A 17,783-nucleotide genomic window follows, 5' to 3' on the forward strand; every position below is an offset into this window, starting at 1 on the left:
AATTACATACTATAGAAGCCTGAAGATCATTACAACCTGCTGAAACACACAGGGCTTGAGCATGATAACAAGCATTTACTTTCCTTTTAATTACAATACAATTTCAGTATAGTGCCGTAATTTTCGTTGCTGAAATAATGGCATTATAGTGAATTGGTTATACTGTGTATACAAGTGTTACCTGTGAGGAGGTCCTGAAGGAAATTACTGATCTGTCTGAGAGCTCAAAAGTGTAATTAAAAAAAAAAAAAGGAATATCAGTTTGAGCTCACATTAACATGAAATTTCAGGCCTTATCTTGCAGCTGCTGTGCATGCAAGATTGTTGCTATGGTCAATGAAGTTTTGCCTATATAGACACTGATAAAATCTGGCCCTCGGTTTGTAGTTTATTTGAGCAAATCTCATTTTTGAGAGAGCTGGGTTCTGAGATGAAGAGTTTGGGCCTGAATCAGAACTTCCCAGTGTCTGGATCAGCTTGACTTTTTGAAGGAGTAAAGAGCAGGCAGTATGACTTTCTGCTCATGCAGAATCCCTGCACATCTATTTCAGCAGCATTTTAAATCTCTCAAATGAAAAAAATAATGATAATCCCTGCGTTTGCTATGGAATTAGCCTGTGACAACAGGCAAATGCCCCATATTTGTTCTAGGGATACATTTTGTTGTGATTCAGTCAGTAATATGTGTGTCCAGTACTTTCTGATAATGTATGGTCATAGCACGCTGCATGATCTCTCTGTCTCACCCCTCCATCTCCCCCATATGTTGGTGGCACACAGGGCGTAGACATGGAGCTGTACTAAGAAGTGCGGCTAGGTGGGTACGGGCAGGGGTATCGCACAAGTATACAACAGAGCTTTCTGTTCTAGTGAGGAGAATACATCATGGAGCAGAGTGAGCATGCTGTACATCAGTCATGAATGCCAGTAGCTCCCTGCATTTTTCTCCTTTGACGTGTTTTGATCCTCTTTCGAGATGTCCAGTGCAAGAGCAACTCCAATCTTCAGCTCTCCATAACTCCAATCGATAGGGACTTTCTCAAAGGCCAAACCTAGGCATAAGAGAAGTATGGAGTAGCCAAAGGTCCTACACTTGGGGGGCTGTTGTGCATGTTCTATAAGAGAGAGATGTCTATGGGTATGGAAATATTGAATAGATAAGTTACCTGCACATAGAGCTGAAGAATATGCAGCACTGATCTGGGATTTTGTAGGACCAGGAAACTTGCTGTTTCTGGGCACGACAAAATGACTTGGTATGTGGCTCTTTTACATGCATCACTGAACAGCGGTCCTGAACAGACATTTGTGTGAAATAACCTTTTCAATAATTATTTTCTTCCTCTGAAATTGCCTGGTGTTTCTGCTTTATTGAAGGCAGCGTCATGTCATGACATTCTGGAAATTTCAATGGGAGTCTCTTCATTTCATGGTGCATGGCACGTATGAAGCTGTCTCCCAATTCCAGTGGTAAAGCTAGGATTCTCAGTCAATATATAATTTAGACAGTTCTCCTGTACAAAGCGCATTGGTCACTTCTCTGCTGTTTTCATGGTGGCCTCTTTCATTTTATTATTCTTTTTATGAATACCATTAAAAGCTTTTAGAGACTTTCTGGCTTGCTGGAGGGTAATGAATTATCTGTGGATCCAAACTAATCAAGGATAATAGGCTTTCTAGAACATTTAGAGGCAAACCAAAAAGAGTAGCAGCTAAGGAAATCCAGAGAGTTACATCAACACTAACATGCATTTACATAGTATAATGTTTGTATTACATTTATATGCTTATGTTACTGATATAACAAAGTGAGAATGAATTGTCTTTAATTGAAGTTGGTTGTGTTAAATCAAATGATAGTGCTTGGAGCACTGGATAAACAATGCTGACTATCGTGAGAACGTAAAGGAACTCTAAATACTTATTGTCACCATTCAGGATAACTGCACAGGTATTCTCCCTCTGTGCTCCAGCCAGAGTACCCACTCTTAGCATTCTGGTTGCCTAGCTATCACCTGTTCCAGGTGGAGACATGCATTTACTGGGGTTTTCCCAGGCTGGACATTTCCTTGCCTTCCCTGTGAATTCCCCAGCAAGTCTGTCTGCCTAAGCAGGCCAGTATCTCTTCCTTGCTTTCTCTTTGCAGGCAATGAACAGGGTAACTGCCCATGGTTCTAAGCTACCGCACAGCTTTTCCTAAGGAAACACAGCGATTCTTAAGATAAAAGCATTATAGAGAAAACATTAAAAGCAATAAAAACCTACACGTATGCTAATAAGCTCACCAGGGATCATCACTGTGCTGTCGCCACAAAGGTCAGTGTCAGTCCTTCGAAACTTTCTCCAAGGCTTGCACTAATCCCCCTTGGACAGAAGGCCCTGTCCATTTGCTGGCTCAGATAGCAGGCTATGTCACAGTTTAAACTCAGGCTCTTATCCCAAAGTCGTTTCTGTGTCTTTGGAGAATCCAGAATATGCGAGTTTCTCCAGGCGGTGATGCTGCTCGGATGATGTTACAGCCTGAGTGAATTTGTCTACTCACCCCCCACTGTCGTTAGTTCTGGAAGGAGCTGTGCTAACCCTCCCCCATGGAATTACAGACAATCCCTGGCCCACAATGATACATACACTCGATATCGTGACATCTCTCAATGATACGGCAGGAATCTGTCACACTTCCATTCAAAACCCAGGTGTTTAAAGAACCCTTTTGGTAATTCATTCTTCCTGTTCAGGATGAGCACGCCATCTTGGTTAAGTCATGAATGTCCTCTCCCACTTCCACCATCACCCATCTTTTAAATGAGTTTAACCCAACCTAATCCAAATTTTTGAAGATACAGAGACGTATGAAAATGCCACTTTACACAAATGTACATTGCAGAGGCTTCCCCAAAACACACCCACCTTAAATTCACCTCCCTGTGGGAAACAAGTATCAGAAAGCAGGATGCATGGTCTGAGTATCTCTGATCATGACAAGTGTGAGAAGCAAGTGACCTGAGGACCTTAAGCTCGGTTTTTACATGTTACCCAAGTACTGAACAACACAGCCGCTATTTTTAGCCACGGAGTCCGAGCCTCATGAGCCCAAATCAATTGACCTGGGCTCTGAAACTCAATTCCACAGGCCTTTTTATTGTAGTGTAGACGTACCCTGAGTCAAACACCCAGGCCAATGGGAGAGAGGCCTTCATGCCACTAACCTGAGAAAAGCTCTGAAGACGTCTGAGTAGATCTGGTTGAAAAATGACAGTTTTTCTACTGGAAATTTTGAAAAAATTCCTGCAAATATTGTTTGCTGAAAACATTTTTGAAAACTGACATTTTTTGGGGGAAGGAGTTTCATCTTGGTCTTTAACCAAAGTTATTTAATAAAACTTTTCAGTTCTCAAAAAAAAAAAAAAAAAATTTTTTTTTTTTTTTTTTTTTTATACTGAAAACAGTGTTTTGTTTGGTTGGGTTTTTTTCATTGAAAATTCTTCTCGGAAACTGAAAAGGACTAACAAACGTTTTTGGCATTTGATTTAATTTTTTTTTTTTAATAAAAAAAATTGGAACATTTTGATCCAAATGAAAATTTGGTCATAAAGCCCCTTTTTTCCCCCTAAAATATTTGGATGAAAAAAATTTAGCGAGCTGTAGAAAAGAATCCCGTCTTCTGAATTGTTTATCTGAAGTGGACTAGAATTCCTGAACTTTTGAGGCATGCTCATTGCTGTTGATTAACATAAATGCCTTTGCCTGCCTTGGCACATAACCCAGACTATGATAAAACACCAAAGGTGTGTCTACACTGCAATTAAGCACCCTGACTCAGGCTTGCAGGGCTCGGGCTGGGGGCTGTTTAATTGCAGTGTGGACGTTTGGATTTGGGAAGGGCCAGACCCTCCTCAAGCCTGTGCGTCCACACTGCAATTTTACAGCCCCACAGCCCAAAACTGAGTCAGCTGACACGGGCCAGCCACATGTGTTTGATTGCGGTGTAGACATACCTGATGTGTCTCATCTCGTCAGTCACTTACTTCAGGTTTCACATGGCCATATTGCACCAGTCTTTGTCACCTTAGCTCTTGCTCGATTTACAGTACATCGGTGTTTTGGTTCAAGGTCAGTGGCTGGAGGGAATTGTTCTGAAGAAACCAGGCTCCCTAAGATCATTGGAATTTCCTCTTGTTTTGTTACTCTGCAGCCTTCCACATGATATTTTGGGACAAGGGATTTTCAGAGGCAAAGCTCTTTCTGAACTTCAGCCTCTCTAGTTGGGAATATGTCCATGCAGTGGATGTCTTGAATCATTCACCTGTTTTTGTCTCTCCTTTTTACTAAAGACACTTGACTTGTGATTGCAATATAGCACAAGTGAGGGAGTCAGTTTCAAAGTCCTCGTGATGATCTTACAGGACTGATTGCGTCAATATTGATGTGGGAATAGTTTGAGGGTGACTGTACTGGGGCATGGTACTCCATGCGTGAATAACACAGGGTCAGACTGGTTGCTTGGAGTGTTTTGGAGTCAGATCACCATTTTGTGTTGGCCAGCTTCCCGAGTACACAATTCCTGGATTTCTTTCTTTTTCAGATACTTCATGTGCTCTTTGAATGTCAGCATTTGATCTAAGGTGACCCCTATTTTCACAGATATTCATAGTGACCCAGAATTGTACTATCCCATGATCTCTGACATTTTCACTTGGTCTGATGGTGTTTCAGGTAGAAGACCCACACTTGTGTCTTTCTAGGGCTGACATTCAGAAACCACGTGCTATAGTATTTTCTAAGTATACTCAGAGAACCAGTTAGAATGCTCTCAGCATCCTCCACTCTTTCCAACTGGGTTGCGATGCAAACATCACCTACATAAATGAATCTTCGCACTTCAGGGATCTCTGGTTGGTCATTTGTGTGGAATGTGATGAAGTTTGCAAAATTGCAACTTCTAAATAAATAAATCATCACTGCAGCTAACGAAGATATCCTGTTCAGGGGTTGATTCTCAGCTGGTGCAAATCAGTGTAGTTCTGGTGATTTCAGTGAGTAATGCTGATGTATACCAGCTAATGGGCTGACCTATTTTGTGTGTGCTTTGCAACGCAGCCCTCAGACTGCAACTATTCTGGGACCGATGACCGTAGCTGTCAAACAGAAGCAGTGTGCAATCACTCTTGTTACATATATTATTTCTGACTGTAAACATTTATGAAAGATCTTAACCTAACGTGAGCAATCCCATAAAAGAGTAAGCCAGACTTCTATTTGCTCCAGTGTTTTAGGGTGTACAACATCAGTGCTATCGAGTATTCAGCCATGCAAGGCCCAGGACTGTTTTTGTTTTATGATTTTTGTGGCTTTTCAGTTGTGTATCCTAGAACAACACGCTAGAAAAGGGTTAAAGTGGTGACTTAATTGCTTTTCTTGCAAATGGAAAAAAAAATAAAGAAAGCAGTGTGGCCGTATTTACTAATTCGTAGTTACAAAAAAGAACTAATTCTTTTTTTTTTTTTTTTTTTTTTGGGCAACATTGTTCTGTCTAAATTTCCATGATGGCCTGCTCTAGGGAATTGATGGTCAACAGCGTGTCAAACTCAATTCCCACACCTCTGGGGAGATATAGAATATTTACCTTTAACCAGGGGAAATTCCATTAAACCTGCCAAATATTATTTCTGTCCTAAGGAACACCTCCAGGCATTCTGAAGAACTGTATGTTGAAAGATCCGACCCACTCATTTTCAAAATCTCCTTTTACTGGTGCTGAGTAAATGAAAATGAAATAATATCTAGGCATAGGTGCTAGAACTAGGGGTGCGACACCCCCCCCCCCCAGCTTGAAGTTGCTTTCATTATATACAAGGTTTACAGTCTGGTTCAATGGCTCTCAGCACCCCAACTATAAAAATTATTTCAGTACTCCTGTGTCTAGGGCTTATTTTGGGGCAAATGTGTGACTCTTCTAAGCATGGAAGATATGATAAGTATGGACATTATTCAAGCTCCTTTCCACATATGGGCCATAAGCTTAATCGCAATTTTTGCTCCAAACTTCCTGTGGGTTCAGAAAGAGTTGTGCATGGAGAATGAGGGCACAGTATAATGCTGGATCTATTAACTAAGCAGCAGCTGTCAAATGCAGTGATGACTGGGTCTGCTATATCAATCTACACAAGGAATTCCATTAATTTCAATGAGGATTTGGGTCAAAAACCATGGTGGTATATGGCCTTAATGAGTTATTTTAAATGGTGAATTTAGTATTTTCATTCGTTAGGTTAAAAACAAACCCCAAAGATTTTCTGAACATCTTCTGTGACTCTTCCTATGTGGCTGGAAGAGATTTTTTTGCTTTCACTATTTGTTTGATACAATTTTTGACAGCTAGGATGCGGAATGGATTAATGGAAATAGCCAGTGCCAAGTTTTTGAAAGGTGACTGGCAATTTGGAGGGTCTACTCTTTTTAGGAGGCCCCCAGCTTGAGCTAAATTATAAAGGTCTGAATTTCAGACCTGAGCAGCCACCCTTTAAAAATCAGGCTTCTTCCTGGTGTCTCAAGACGGGGCTCCAAAATCACTAGTCACTTCTGAAAATCTTGACCTATATTTGTGTGTTAACAGAGTAATATGTGTTGCATTTGTTTACTTTAGTGCATTAGTTTTTAACAATCTTTTGCTTGTTCCTTGAGTTCTGATTTGGATTTCCAGGTTTTCTTGAACTACTCATTTTTTAAAAGAATCAGTGCTAAATTAGAACCTGAAATGAAACCAGCCACAACTTTTGTGAGTTCTCCCACTCCTAGAATATTTCCCAGAAATTCAGTTGCGTTGCAACACAGCAAGCATATGAAGACATTTACCTCCAATTACCCTGCAGTGATCTAGGTGTTTGTGTGTGCAAAATATTGACATCTTAAAATATTTATGTTTTAAATAGGCAGAGGTGTTTCACATGGGATGCTTGGAAATGTCCTGGAGAATATCTTTAAATATTAATGTTTCCCAGTGCAGCTTTCAGGCAATCTACGTTTCCAGTGACAAGACATTTCAGCTTGTTATAATTTTGCTAAAATTTTATCCCTCCATTTTTCTTTTCCCTCTTGACTTTCCACACTATGATAATTGCACGTTGTGGAACAAGAATTCATTTACTATTTCAACTATTTTTCTTTTACAAAGAGAAGGAAAGTCAATATATATATATTTAAAAATCTTATTACTGTCTCTATTTGTAATTATATATTACACATACATAACGGTTAATTGCACAGATAACCAGACCAAAAACAGCACCATAAGAGAAATGCTGGGAACAGACGTCAGTGGATTACACATTATGTAGCAAACTACTAGATAGTGGTGGACAAACCTCAATAAATATATTCTTGGAACATTTCTCTGAAATGTATTAATGGGCAACATTTCAAAAGCACTTTGAGTGACTTAGGAGCCTGGGTCCCATTGTTTATCAGTGAGACAGACTCAATGGGAGCTGGTGCCAACTAACAAATCACTGAGTTGACTTTGAAAATTTGACTATACAACTAATTGGGATGGAAGTGGGGTTGTTTCACATTTCCAGAAGTGCGCCACACCCGGCAGCTCCTATTAACTTCAGCACTTTTGAAAATAAGGCCACTTTTTGATATGCCTGCACCTGGACTTTGGAGGCTGACTTGAGGCCATGCATTTGTGAAACACATGTCCCCGATATTTTAAGCATGGACTGCATCAGAAGTAGGAAAGGTTTCAAGACACTTCTAAGCCTAAACTGCAGGATTGTGATTTTGCTATGAGGGTGTTCAAGATTTATCATTCCAGCTTTCTTAAAATGTGCATGGGGAGTTGATGCTATATCTATTTGATTAGCCCATATTATTAGCACTTGAGCAGACATCCAGATTGTCACCAAATTACGTAAGAAGAAGTGTACTGATCTGCATATACAAATACAGATTTAGGCATTCTACTAAGATACCCCATCTTTGAAAATGTGGCCCAAAATATATAAAATGTATGCACTTCTAATTCTCTTAGATGCCGCTTTTTCATAACGTGAACATTATTGCAATAGTGCATTGTGGTGATTGTCCAGTCACTTCTCCTTACCAAACAAAGGGATCATTTTTGAGACAAGAAAATGTGCCTCAATAAAAGCATCCTCTTTCTCTTCCAGTTGGAAGTGTGGAGTCAAATATTAGTGAACGATGATCTTCAAGCACTGACATCTGTCTCCTTATCACACCATACAGGCAGTTGCTTTATCTGAGCTGCAGTTATCTCGGAGATCTGTCAGAAGATAGGTTGCCCAAGAGTTTTTGCTTGGCAAGTTTTATTGTGCTACTTTAAAAAAAAAATCTTAAATGCTGACAGGAATTTGTGCACTTTATCCATGAGAGAATAAGACCCTGTACTCACCTGAGAAAACAGGTATTTTAAATGCCTTCCTATGACCTAATTTAGCCCTTTGAAACATTCATACCCACCCTCTGGTAGAAGTAGACCTAGCTTTGTTAATTAATCAGGACAAATCTTGCTGGCCTCGTGAACAGCACCGGGCAAATCTCAAAAGGTAAGGCTGGATTGGCAGTTTACACAAACTAGCCACATCTTTGGGAACTGACACTGGGCTGGAAGTGTCATGGACAGGGCCTTATGATGTTGTCAACTATCAAGAGTCTTGTGGTATTCAGGGTTTTCCTGAAAATCACTGGAGTTGTGCGACAATATCAGCTTTAGGGGTTTTTTTGAGAAGGAAGTTTCTAGTCCTTCTGGCCACAAAAAAAAGGAAAGAGTGACCCTTAAAGGATCAAAACCCAGAAAGCAAATCAAAATCTTAACTGTCTTATTAAAACGCTCGTGATTGTCAAGCCAACCTCATTACTTTTGGGGGCTTGACTCATTCTTCTTGAACACTTAGGTTTAACAGTGCCGGCCTGCCTATACTGTCCTGATTATAGCCAGTGGTATACTTGCACTGGTATAAATTACAGTTGTGGCCAGACTAACCCAACACTTCTGAACCTCATCCTATGCAGAGGTAAGTGCTATCAGCCCAAATGGCACCTTTTGCTGGTTTATATTAACAGCTGGTCATCGATGTACATAACTGAAGCAAATCCCCAGAGTTGACCAGGCCTTTGTCATGAGGGTCTCTGACACCGTCTAAACCAGAAATGCAGTGAAAACAGCCTTTTGAGCTCTTTGAGTTAACAGCAGTGGTCCTACCAGCAAGGCTGGCTATAGGAGAGAATGGGAGCATGAGACACCCTAACCACAACTCCCAAGAAGTCCCATGGTGGCATTTGCAGAACAACATTTTCTGTGGTTTTCAGCTGAAATATTTCAGTTTTAGGCTAAAATATTTCAGTATTCAAATGTTTGCCACTCCTTGAAAAACAAAAATCAACATTTTATGAGGGGAAAACAAGTGCCCCGTTTTAACTGATACATGTGAACTAGTTTACCCAGATATGTATGGTAATAATTATACTGTGTTCCCATAGGAATAAGACCACGGTCAGGCTGCTACACAACCAACACCTTCTCTCCTGTTTTCACTGAACTTAATGGGGGAGACTTTCAAAGGTGCAAAGAGCAGCTAGACACTCAACTCCCATTGAAAATCAGTGAGAGCTGGGCACCAAATTCCCATTTGTGCCTTTTTCAAAACTTCCCCTCCTATGTTCTTTTTAGAGCCCCCTTTTCAGCCAAGCAGTATGTTCTGGCTGGACCTCTCTAACATCTTGTAATGGGGTTCAATCCCTGCAGGAACATCTCATTGTGGCCAAGCATTGCATAGCAGCTGTCTCTCTTTATGGCACCCCCCTGCCAATGCCACTTTCTCACCTTAGTGGTCTTAGTGGTCATGCCACTTAACCCTCTAGCCAGGTCACACTTCAGTCCACCCCTTTGGGGGTAACAGAGAGTCCAACCAAGCTATAGTCCAATGACCTTACATCAGGTCTTCCATCCACATCTTGGTACATGGTCCTTACACATGTTACCTCAGTGGCTTTCACCCCAGCTTCCTCAGTGGCTAGTAAGGGGATCCAGGCCCTCTCTCTTTGCTGGATTCCAACCCAAGGACTCTGTATCTGGCAACCAAGGTCTTCTCCCTCCAACTTCTTGCTGCCTCCCTGGACCACTTCCTACTTCTTCTATCCCACAGATTCTCTCCCAGCTACAAACTCTCTTCAGTAGCTCTCTTCTGCTACAAACTTCCTGGCTTTATAATCACCACCCAGTCCTTCCCCAGCTAGTACTGCCAGGTATGTTAACTGGCCCTTCAGGCCCACATTATCACCTTCAGGCCCTGTGCAGGCACACATCCCTCTCCTTCATTTTTTCCCCCTTATGCATAAGCAATAAGGAGAATTGCAGAATGCACATTTCTGCTCCGGGTCATTGCAGTCACCTCTGAGCTTCTCAGACATGCTAACCAAAGAACAAGGAATCCAGATGTTCAGGATAAATTTAAGCCGTAAGAATATTCAAATCCCCAAACAGAGCAAGAATGGTCAAACAATTACTTTTAAACATCTATTTTTTCTAAATAGTTTATTTAAAAAAAAAAGAAAAACAAATAAACAACACTGGACAGAGTAGTGGAAACCTTGACTGTTTAGGTTAAAACCAGATGGGTTCATTTCAATTCCCAACTAACTCTGTTTATTAACCTATGGAAAACCAACCCAGAAGTTTCTCACACAATGATTTGATTGTAAAGTTTCATAAAATACCTGCCAGCTATTTATGTAATCGTTCTTTCCTTACAATATAAGTAAACAACAGTAGATGATAGTACCCATAAAAATTAAATCCCAGGTTTAATATAACAGAGACTATTGAAACTCACTGCACAGATTAGTCTCATTGCTAATCAATATTTCAGTCAATAGAGAAGAAGGAATGGCTACCTGAATTTAGCTAAAGGATTCTGTTACATGACTAAGAAACCACCATGGAAAAACACTACACACCACAATTGTCTCCATAAACTACAGCACTGCAGATAAATCGTAAAGGCTATTAGAAGTCTTACATCAGGACAGATTCTGCTACTACAACATCCTCACCATTAGAGACTTTTCAGTAATGCAGACCTGCCTTGACTAAAATCCCAAAACACTGAGCAAGAGACAGATGGGAAAGGCTTAAATTACAAATTGCATCAATATGTTGATTGGAATAAAAATTGTACAAATCTAGATGAAAGCGAAGCTCCAACTCTAGGAAAACCCCCATGGCTGAAATCCCAAAGGTGGCCACTGATTTCAGCTTCCTATTTTATATTAATATCGCCTGCTCCCCTAACTGCATATTAGTGTTGGGATCTGGACATCACTAGACACAAATAAATATCTGAAGCAGTAAGAAATTCAAAGTATCATAAGACTAGAGCTGGACTGAAGGGTTAAGGCCTATGAATGAATCGATTTGGTTGGAAGAATGAATACTGAAAGCTCCAGTTTTCAAAGGAGCACATTCACTACATACTTAAGCCTATGGTTTCCAGCTAAATAAAGCAAAGGGTCAGTCAATTTATCTTCCCACATGAACCCATTTCCCATGCCATTGCAGGCAGCCTAGAGACTATGTAAATACAGCAAGGGGTTGATCGTGCTTCCATAGAAATCAAGGGGAATAATGAATGCACATCAATTAAATGGGATAACCTATCATTCCTACAGCTAGCTCAAAAGCAGGGACCACAATGGAAATGCTGCCATAGGAAGATATGAGATAATGCAGGGATGGTAGAGCCAGGAAGTGCAAAGGGGTGATAGCAAGCATCCGGGCTGGGGCACTGGTCATTGGTAGATGGCATAAAAAAGGCCAGCTCAGAACCAGATTTTAAAAGGAGATAGGGAATAAGGGGAATTAAGCGAGGCAGGGGGCATCCAAAAGACTTTGATTGCATAACATTTGAATGAAAGGGTTGTCTCAGATTGCGCCTGAGAATGTCAAAATCTTCTTCAGGGTAAATACATTTTTGAAGGATTTGTATCAATTACTAGGACCCTCTAGGATTAGCTGAGAGGAAGGAGGGTTGAAAGCAAGAGGTAGATGGTAAAATGATGAGAGAGAAAGAAATAATGACTCATTACTGAAAACGGCAATGTATAAATAAAAGTTATACAAGTAAATTGACAGAATGGTATTGCTGTCACCGCTGCCAATGCATGGGACTTTTCCCCCCTCCTAATTATATTGCAGGACAGTTTTCATTAAAATGCCTTCTTAGCTCTCTAGAGTACACCAGATTATTTCATTTTACTGCACTGCCTCCAGATTTACTGTAGAGCAAGATGGTCACACCTTTATTAATAGCAGTGCTGGAAACATAACATCCAGGCTTTATGGATGAGTATCTTGCTGCCAAGTACCATCTGATGCAATTTCGCTAGTGGATCTCACTTGATTTTGTGGCTAATGCAAATGATGGGGAGTCAGGAGATGTGGGTTCCATTTCTGCTTCTTCCATGACTTCCTGTGTGAAAAATCACTTCACCTCTCTGATTCAGTTTCTCCATCTGTAAAGTAGGGATCATAATACTTTCCGACTGTCATAAGGGTGACACACACAGGAGTGATGGTAAGAGACAGGTCTTTATTTCCTGGGACCAGTCATATGACATTTGATAGAATGTACAAAAGGTGAAAACCCTATCACATGGCTAGGATCAGTATCCACTGACTCCAATGGCTATTACTACAAGTCCCAGCCCATTTTTGGAAGGAAGAATCAAATGCAGATGAAACATAATATGAAACAAAACAACAACCACAAACATACACCTCTAGTTAATAAAACATACAAATATCCCCAGGACAGAAGATGGCTATGTATTCTGAGGCCTCCTAACAAATGAAAGAATTATTCTGACTTTATTAATTTATCTAAGTGCTGAATAGAACTGGTTTAAAAAAAATAATGAAAAAACTTTTTAATTAAAAATGACTCCCAAAAATCAATTTCTCATGCAAAATTATTCTGAAAGTTTTCACAACAAAAATGGTGTTTTCGCAACAAAGTTTTGATAAACATTTTTAGAACAATTTCCATAAAATTGTCTAGAAACACTTTGTGAAAAAACTTCTATCAAAATTTGTCATTGACCAAAACCCTTGGTCAATGGAAATTTCAATAATCGTGTTGATGAAAATGTTGTTCTTCATGAAGATGTTGTGAAAGGTTTTTTATTAAAAAATTTACGACACATTTTGAAAAAATGGCTCAGTTTTGAATTCTACAAAATGGGGCTTTCAGTGCACATGATCACTTCTTGTCCTCAAGACAACTCCTTCTGTTACATACAGGGTCTGAGTCAAATGCCTTTGTAGTTTTTCCATCGTTTTCAGTGGACTTTGGGTCAAGCTCCTAGCCAGCCTGTGTTTGCTAATCTATTTTAGGTATTTTTGTGGTCTATACAAATAGAATATTTGAGCACCTCACCATCTGTAATGTATTTTCCCTCACAACACACCTGGGAGCAGAGTTGTGTGAATGACTGAGTATTTCATTTTCTGGCTGAATTGAAAAATAAAAATAAAATGTTTTTGGTCAGCCTGAAATGCACATTTTTCAATTGGGTGGTGGGGGGAGGAGGAGGTCATAAACCAAAAAGTGAAAAAAGTTTCAGGACAAAATATTTGTCTAAATTATTTTAATCTTTAAAAAAATTGGAGTAAAAATGGTAAGTCATTGCAAATAAAAAAAATCCAAAAAGTGTTGTTTAAAAAATGTCAGAATGAGTTGTTTTTCATTTTTTCCCCAGAATTTATTTATTTTGTTTGCTTGTTTCAAGTGAAACATTATGTGAATTTTCAGTTGACCCAAATCTGCGTTTTATTGGTGAAAAAACCTTTCCTCTGAAAAAAATTGCACCCAGGGTTGCCTTGTGAAGAGGAGAAGGACTATTATCCCCATTGTACAGAGCGGGGAACTGAGCCATGGAAAAATTAAATGATTTGTGCAAGGTCACCCGGGAAGTCTATGGCAGATCAAGGAACTGAATCCCAACCTTCCAAGTTCTAAGCTAATATCGCAGCCTCCCTGCCTCTCTGTGCTGGTACTCTTCATCGTCACTGAGTGGTGTTAGCTTTATTTAATGAGCACTGACAGTAGCATTTTTAAGCAACAAAGAGCCAGTGCCTACCTTGGTTTTGATTAGATATCTTCTGTTCTTCCAATGGGAGACAAATGTACACATTTTCAGGATTTGATTTGACCCACTATTTAGGCAGGGAATAGCTGTAAAGTTTGGAGCTGGGTCCTGATATGAGGTGCACAAAAGTATTATTGGGGGATGGGGCAGAAAGAGCCTACAGGTCTTGCTTTGGGCACTTCTACTAAACGGGCACAGTTGAGAATTATACCTGCTTCCAGTATTTCTTGTGATGTTTTTTCACATTGCCTGGAAAAAAGGTAGATTAAGTCACATGATTTCGCTGTGATTACCCTCTGAGTTGTTCCTAAATATGTTCTTTTATGCACTGAGTGAAGGAGTGTTTAGACATAATGGTTGCTGGATGCCTGCTTAATTAGAGATTGTTGGAAAAAGAGTGTTTACATCAAAGTAAAATCCAAAGAAAATTAATATGGATCCTGAAGATTCAGGATAAAAAGCCTTCTTTATACTCCCCACCATCCCAAATATGTGAATCTTCAAAATCCTCTGCATTATTTAGAATTACTCTGAAGTTTCAATTACATGGTTTCCTTCCCCTCACCTTCCCTCCCTCCCCCCAAATGTGTCTGTCTACAAGATTTTCCCATAAAAAAGTGATTTCTATGTTCTGTGATTTCCAGTGTGCTTTGAAGATTGTCTTAACTGAATCATTTCTTTTTTTCTGTTGTCTAGGCCACACTAATGTATTATAGTTATACAATGTTCTGCTCCAGTTACAACACTGCAGAGATTCTTGGGGATTAATTTTAAGATTAATTGACAAAGTAGCATCCCCACCCACCACATGCTCTAGTCCAAAACGATTCAGCTTCCTTTCAAAAAGGACTAATAATAGCCACAAATCCAGTGGTAACCAGCCAAAGCATAACCCTTAGTTTGAAAGAGTACAAGAGTCCATGGCCCAGATTTTCCAATGGTAGGTGCATAAATCGCACACAGAAATCATGCCCACATGGTTCCAATTGGGCGATTGTACATATAAAATATTATGCTGTCTGGACAAAATGGGTAATTAAAAATAAAATACGGGGCAGAGCAAAGTTCATATCCAGATTTAAATTTCTTCAGCATTTTAGGGGTGTTCTGATTGAGGGGTTGGGCCTAGGTCTCAGTTTTCATAGAATCCTAGAAGATGAGGGTTGGAAGGGACCTCAGGAGGTCATCAAGTCCAATCCCCTTCTCAAAGCAGGACCAACCCCAACTAAATCATCCCAGCCAGGGCTTTGTCAAGCCAGACCTTAAAAACCTCTAAGGAAGGAGATTCCACCAGCTCCCTAAGTAACCCAGTGCAGTGCTTCACCGCCCTCCTAGTGAAAACTTTTCCTAATATCCAACCCAGACCTCCCCCACTGCAACTTGAGACCATTGCTCCTAGTTCTGTCATCTGCCACCACTGAGAACAACCTACCTCCATCCTCTTTGGAACCCCCCTTTCAGGTAGTTAAATGCTGCTATCAAATCCCCCCTCATTCTTCTCTTCTGCAGTTTTTCCTAGAAGTGGGTGACTTTGTCCAAACAGAGAATTAGACTGTGCGTGTGTTTTGAACTCCCAGCTAACTTTGGGTTATACGAGGCTGATCTGTGGAGAGAAGATAGCTAGCTGACCCGGTGTGGTATCAACTCCCTCCACCAGGGTCACTTTGCTGGGGATGTGGAGATCAGTGCCATTTCACTTTTTCCCTTCACACTAAAGGGATCTCAGGTGAACTGGCTGGGAAATGATTCCGTTCAAAAAATAATTTCAGTGAAAAATTAGAAGGGGTTATCATACTGAAAATGTTTAAAGTTTGTTTGTTTTTTAAATGAAAGCCTGAATTTTAGTCCAAAAAATTGTGATAAAATTTGTTTTTGATTAACACCTCTTTTTGACCAGCTCATGGTTAGATGTTGAAGTCAATGTTGTGAAGGGAAAACCTTGGTGGGATTATTTGTACTAGCCTATCTGCTCTATAAATCAGAGTTACCCAGTAGATAATACACCACATGGATCTGTCAAAACAGTAGCAGATGGAAAAAGTGGGACATAGGAAAGCCCACGCATACTGCAATTACAGTTAAATGAAACTTCAGGTAGAGTGCTTTCTTGTGTAACACCATTATGAAGAGGGATTGGGGAAATTTTTTGAAAGAGGGACACTTGCAAGAGACCTTCAGTAAAACAGAGACTAGGATAACAACTGGAGAAAAGTATACAGAAGCTGTGAGAAGGCAGGCCATGCTCTATGAGATCCTAGGATTGCATAGAAATATCAGGGAAAGTAACCAAACTTTGGCTATCCAGTTGTTGTAATTAACTAGATTATGTTTCTCTGGGGTTATACTGTATTTAGCTAGACTGGACTGATGTAAAGAATACTCACTTATTTTTCCATTTCAAACATGTGACTTACATGCAAATAAATACATTTGTGTAACACTGTCAGTTTCAAATATGGCTGTACTTTACATGTAAGCACTGGGTTACAGAACATGCAAATACATTAATTGGATGCTGACCTCATCAGTGTCTACTGCTGAGAAGTAGCTCTATAGGGCTTGTTACCCCTAGTCGGAGTCTCCAACTACAGTATAGACGCCAGATTTAGGTGCAAACATTTGCAAGTGGGTTTGTGTCCTCACCCTCTCCTCTTCAAATCCAATGTTGCCTTTACTGCTCTGCAAGGCATTGTGTGCATGGGATGGGGAATGGGCTGTGGGCAAAGCCCAACACAGCATCGATTCTGGAGTGACCTTCACATTACTTCTTTACATAGTTTCCTAGCACAAAAGAAGTAATGCACAACCTGGACCAAGTTATAGGCACTGGATCTAAATCTACGCATTTGTAATGCACATCACCATGAGCTCCTTTCCCCCCATTTGATATAGTGTGTTACTTTGCATAGCTTCATCTATACTGAGAATTGAACCACCCAGTGATTGAGGTCTCCTGGACATGACTGATTGAAATGTTTCAGGAATCATGGAATTATTCAAAGATTTTAGCTTCAGAGTTTTAAAAATTCCTTCTCTGGGGTTTTGCTTTGTGATTGCTGTAAGACAAATTAGTGCTTACTTGAAACGATGAGGCATAAAAAAGGAGATTTGCAAAGAATACATTTTAAGCAACTATTTAGGAGCAATGAAAATCGGCTATGTAAAAAAGAATTGTTTTCAGAACTGAAAACATAACTTGTGCTACTGATAGCAAGGGATTTTCACTGCAGAACTCTGCACCTATGTGTTCCCGGTTATGTGTCCAACCATTTAGCAGCACTTCAGTTCATTCAGGCAGAAGATTTTTGCACATTGATTGATATCCCCTTGTTAATTAATATACATATCTTTAATAATTTTCACTCTCATTTACACTGTGTAAACAGTTTCCCAATGGTTCTTTACTTAATCAAACAATGGCCTTAGTAATCAAGAAGGAATTAATGAAAAGCAAAAGGTTATTTATAATTATGCTCAAACCCAAATTGTTATTTGAGGTATGAACACTATATGAACTGCTTTTATCCAAATCCCCTTTAATTCCTCGCAGATGTTAATTATAGTTTGTCATCTCCATACCTCAGAATTACTTCCTTCTTCAAGAGAATTCCCAAATTAGC

The sequence above is a fragment of the Emydura macquarii genome, unplaced genomic scaffold (assembly GCF_026122565.2).
Source record: "Emydura macquarii macquarii isolate MOO-44397 ecotype Brisbane River unplaced genomic scaffold, CSIRO-AGI_Emac_v2 contig_1790, whole genome shotgun sequence".
Classification (NCBI taxonomy): Eukaryota; Metazoa; Chordata; order Testudines; family Chelidae; genus Emydura; species Emydura macquarii.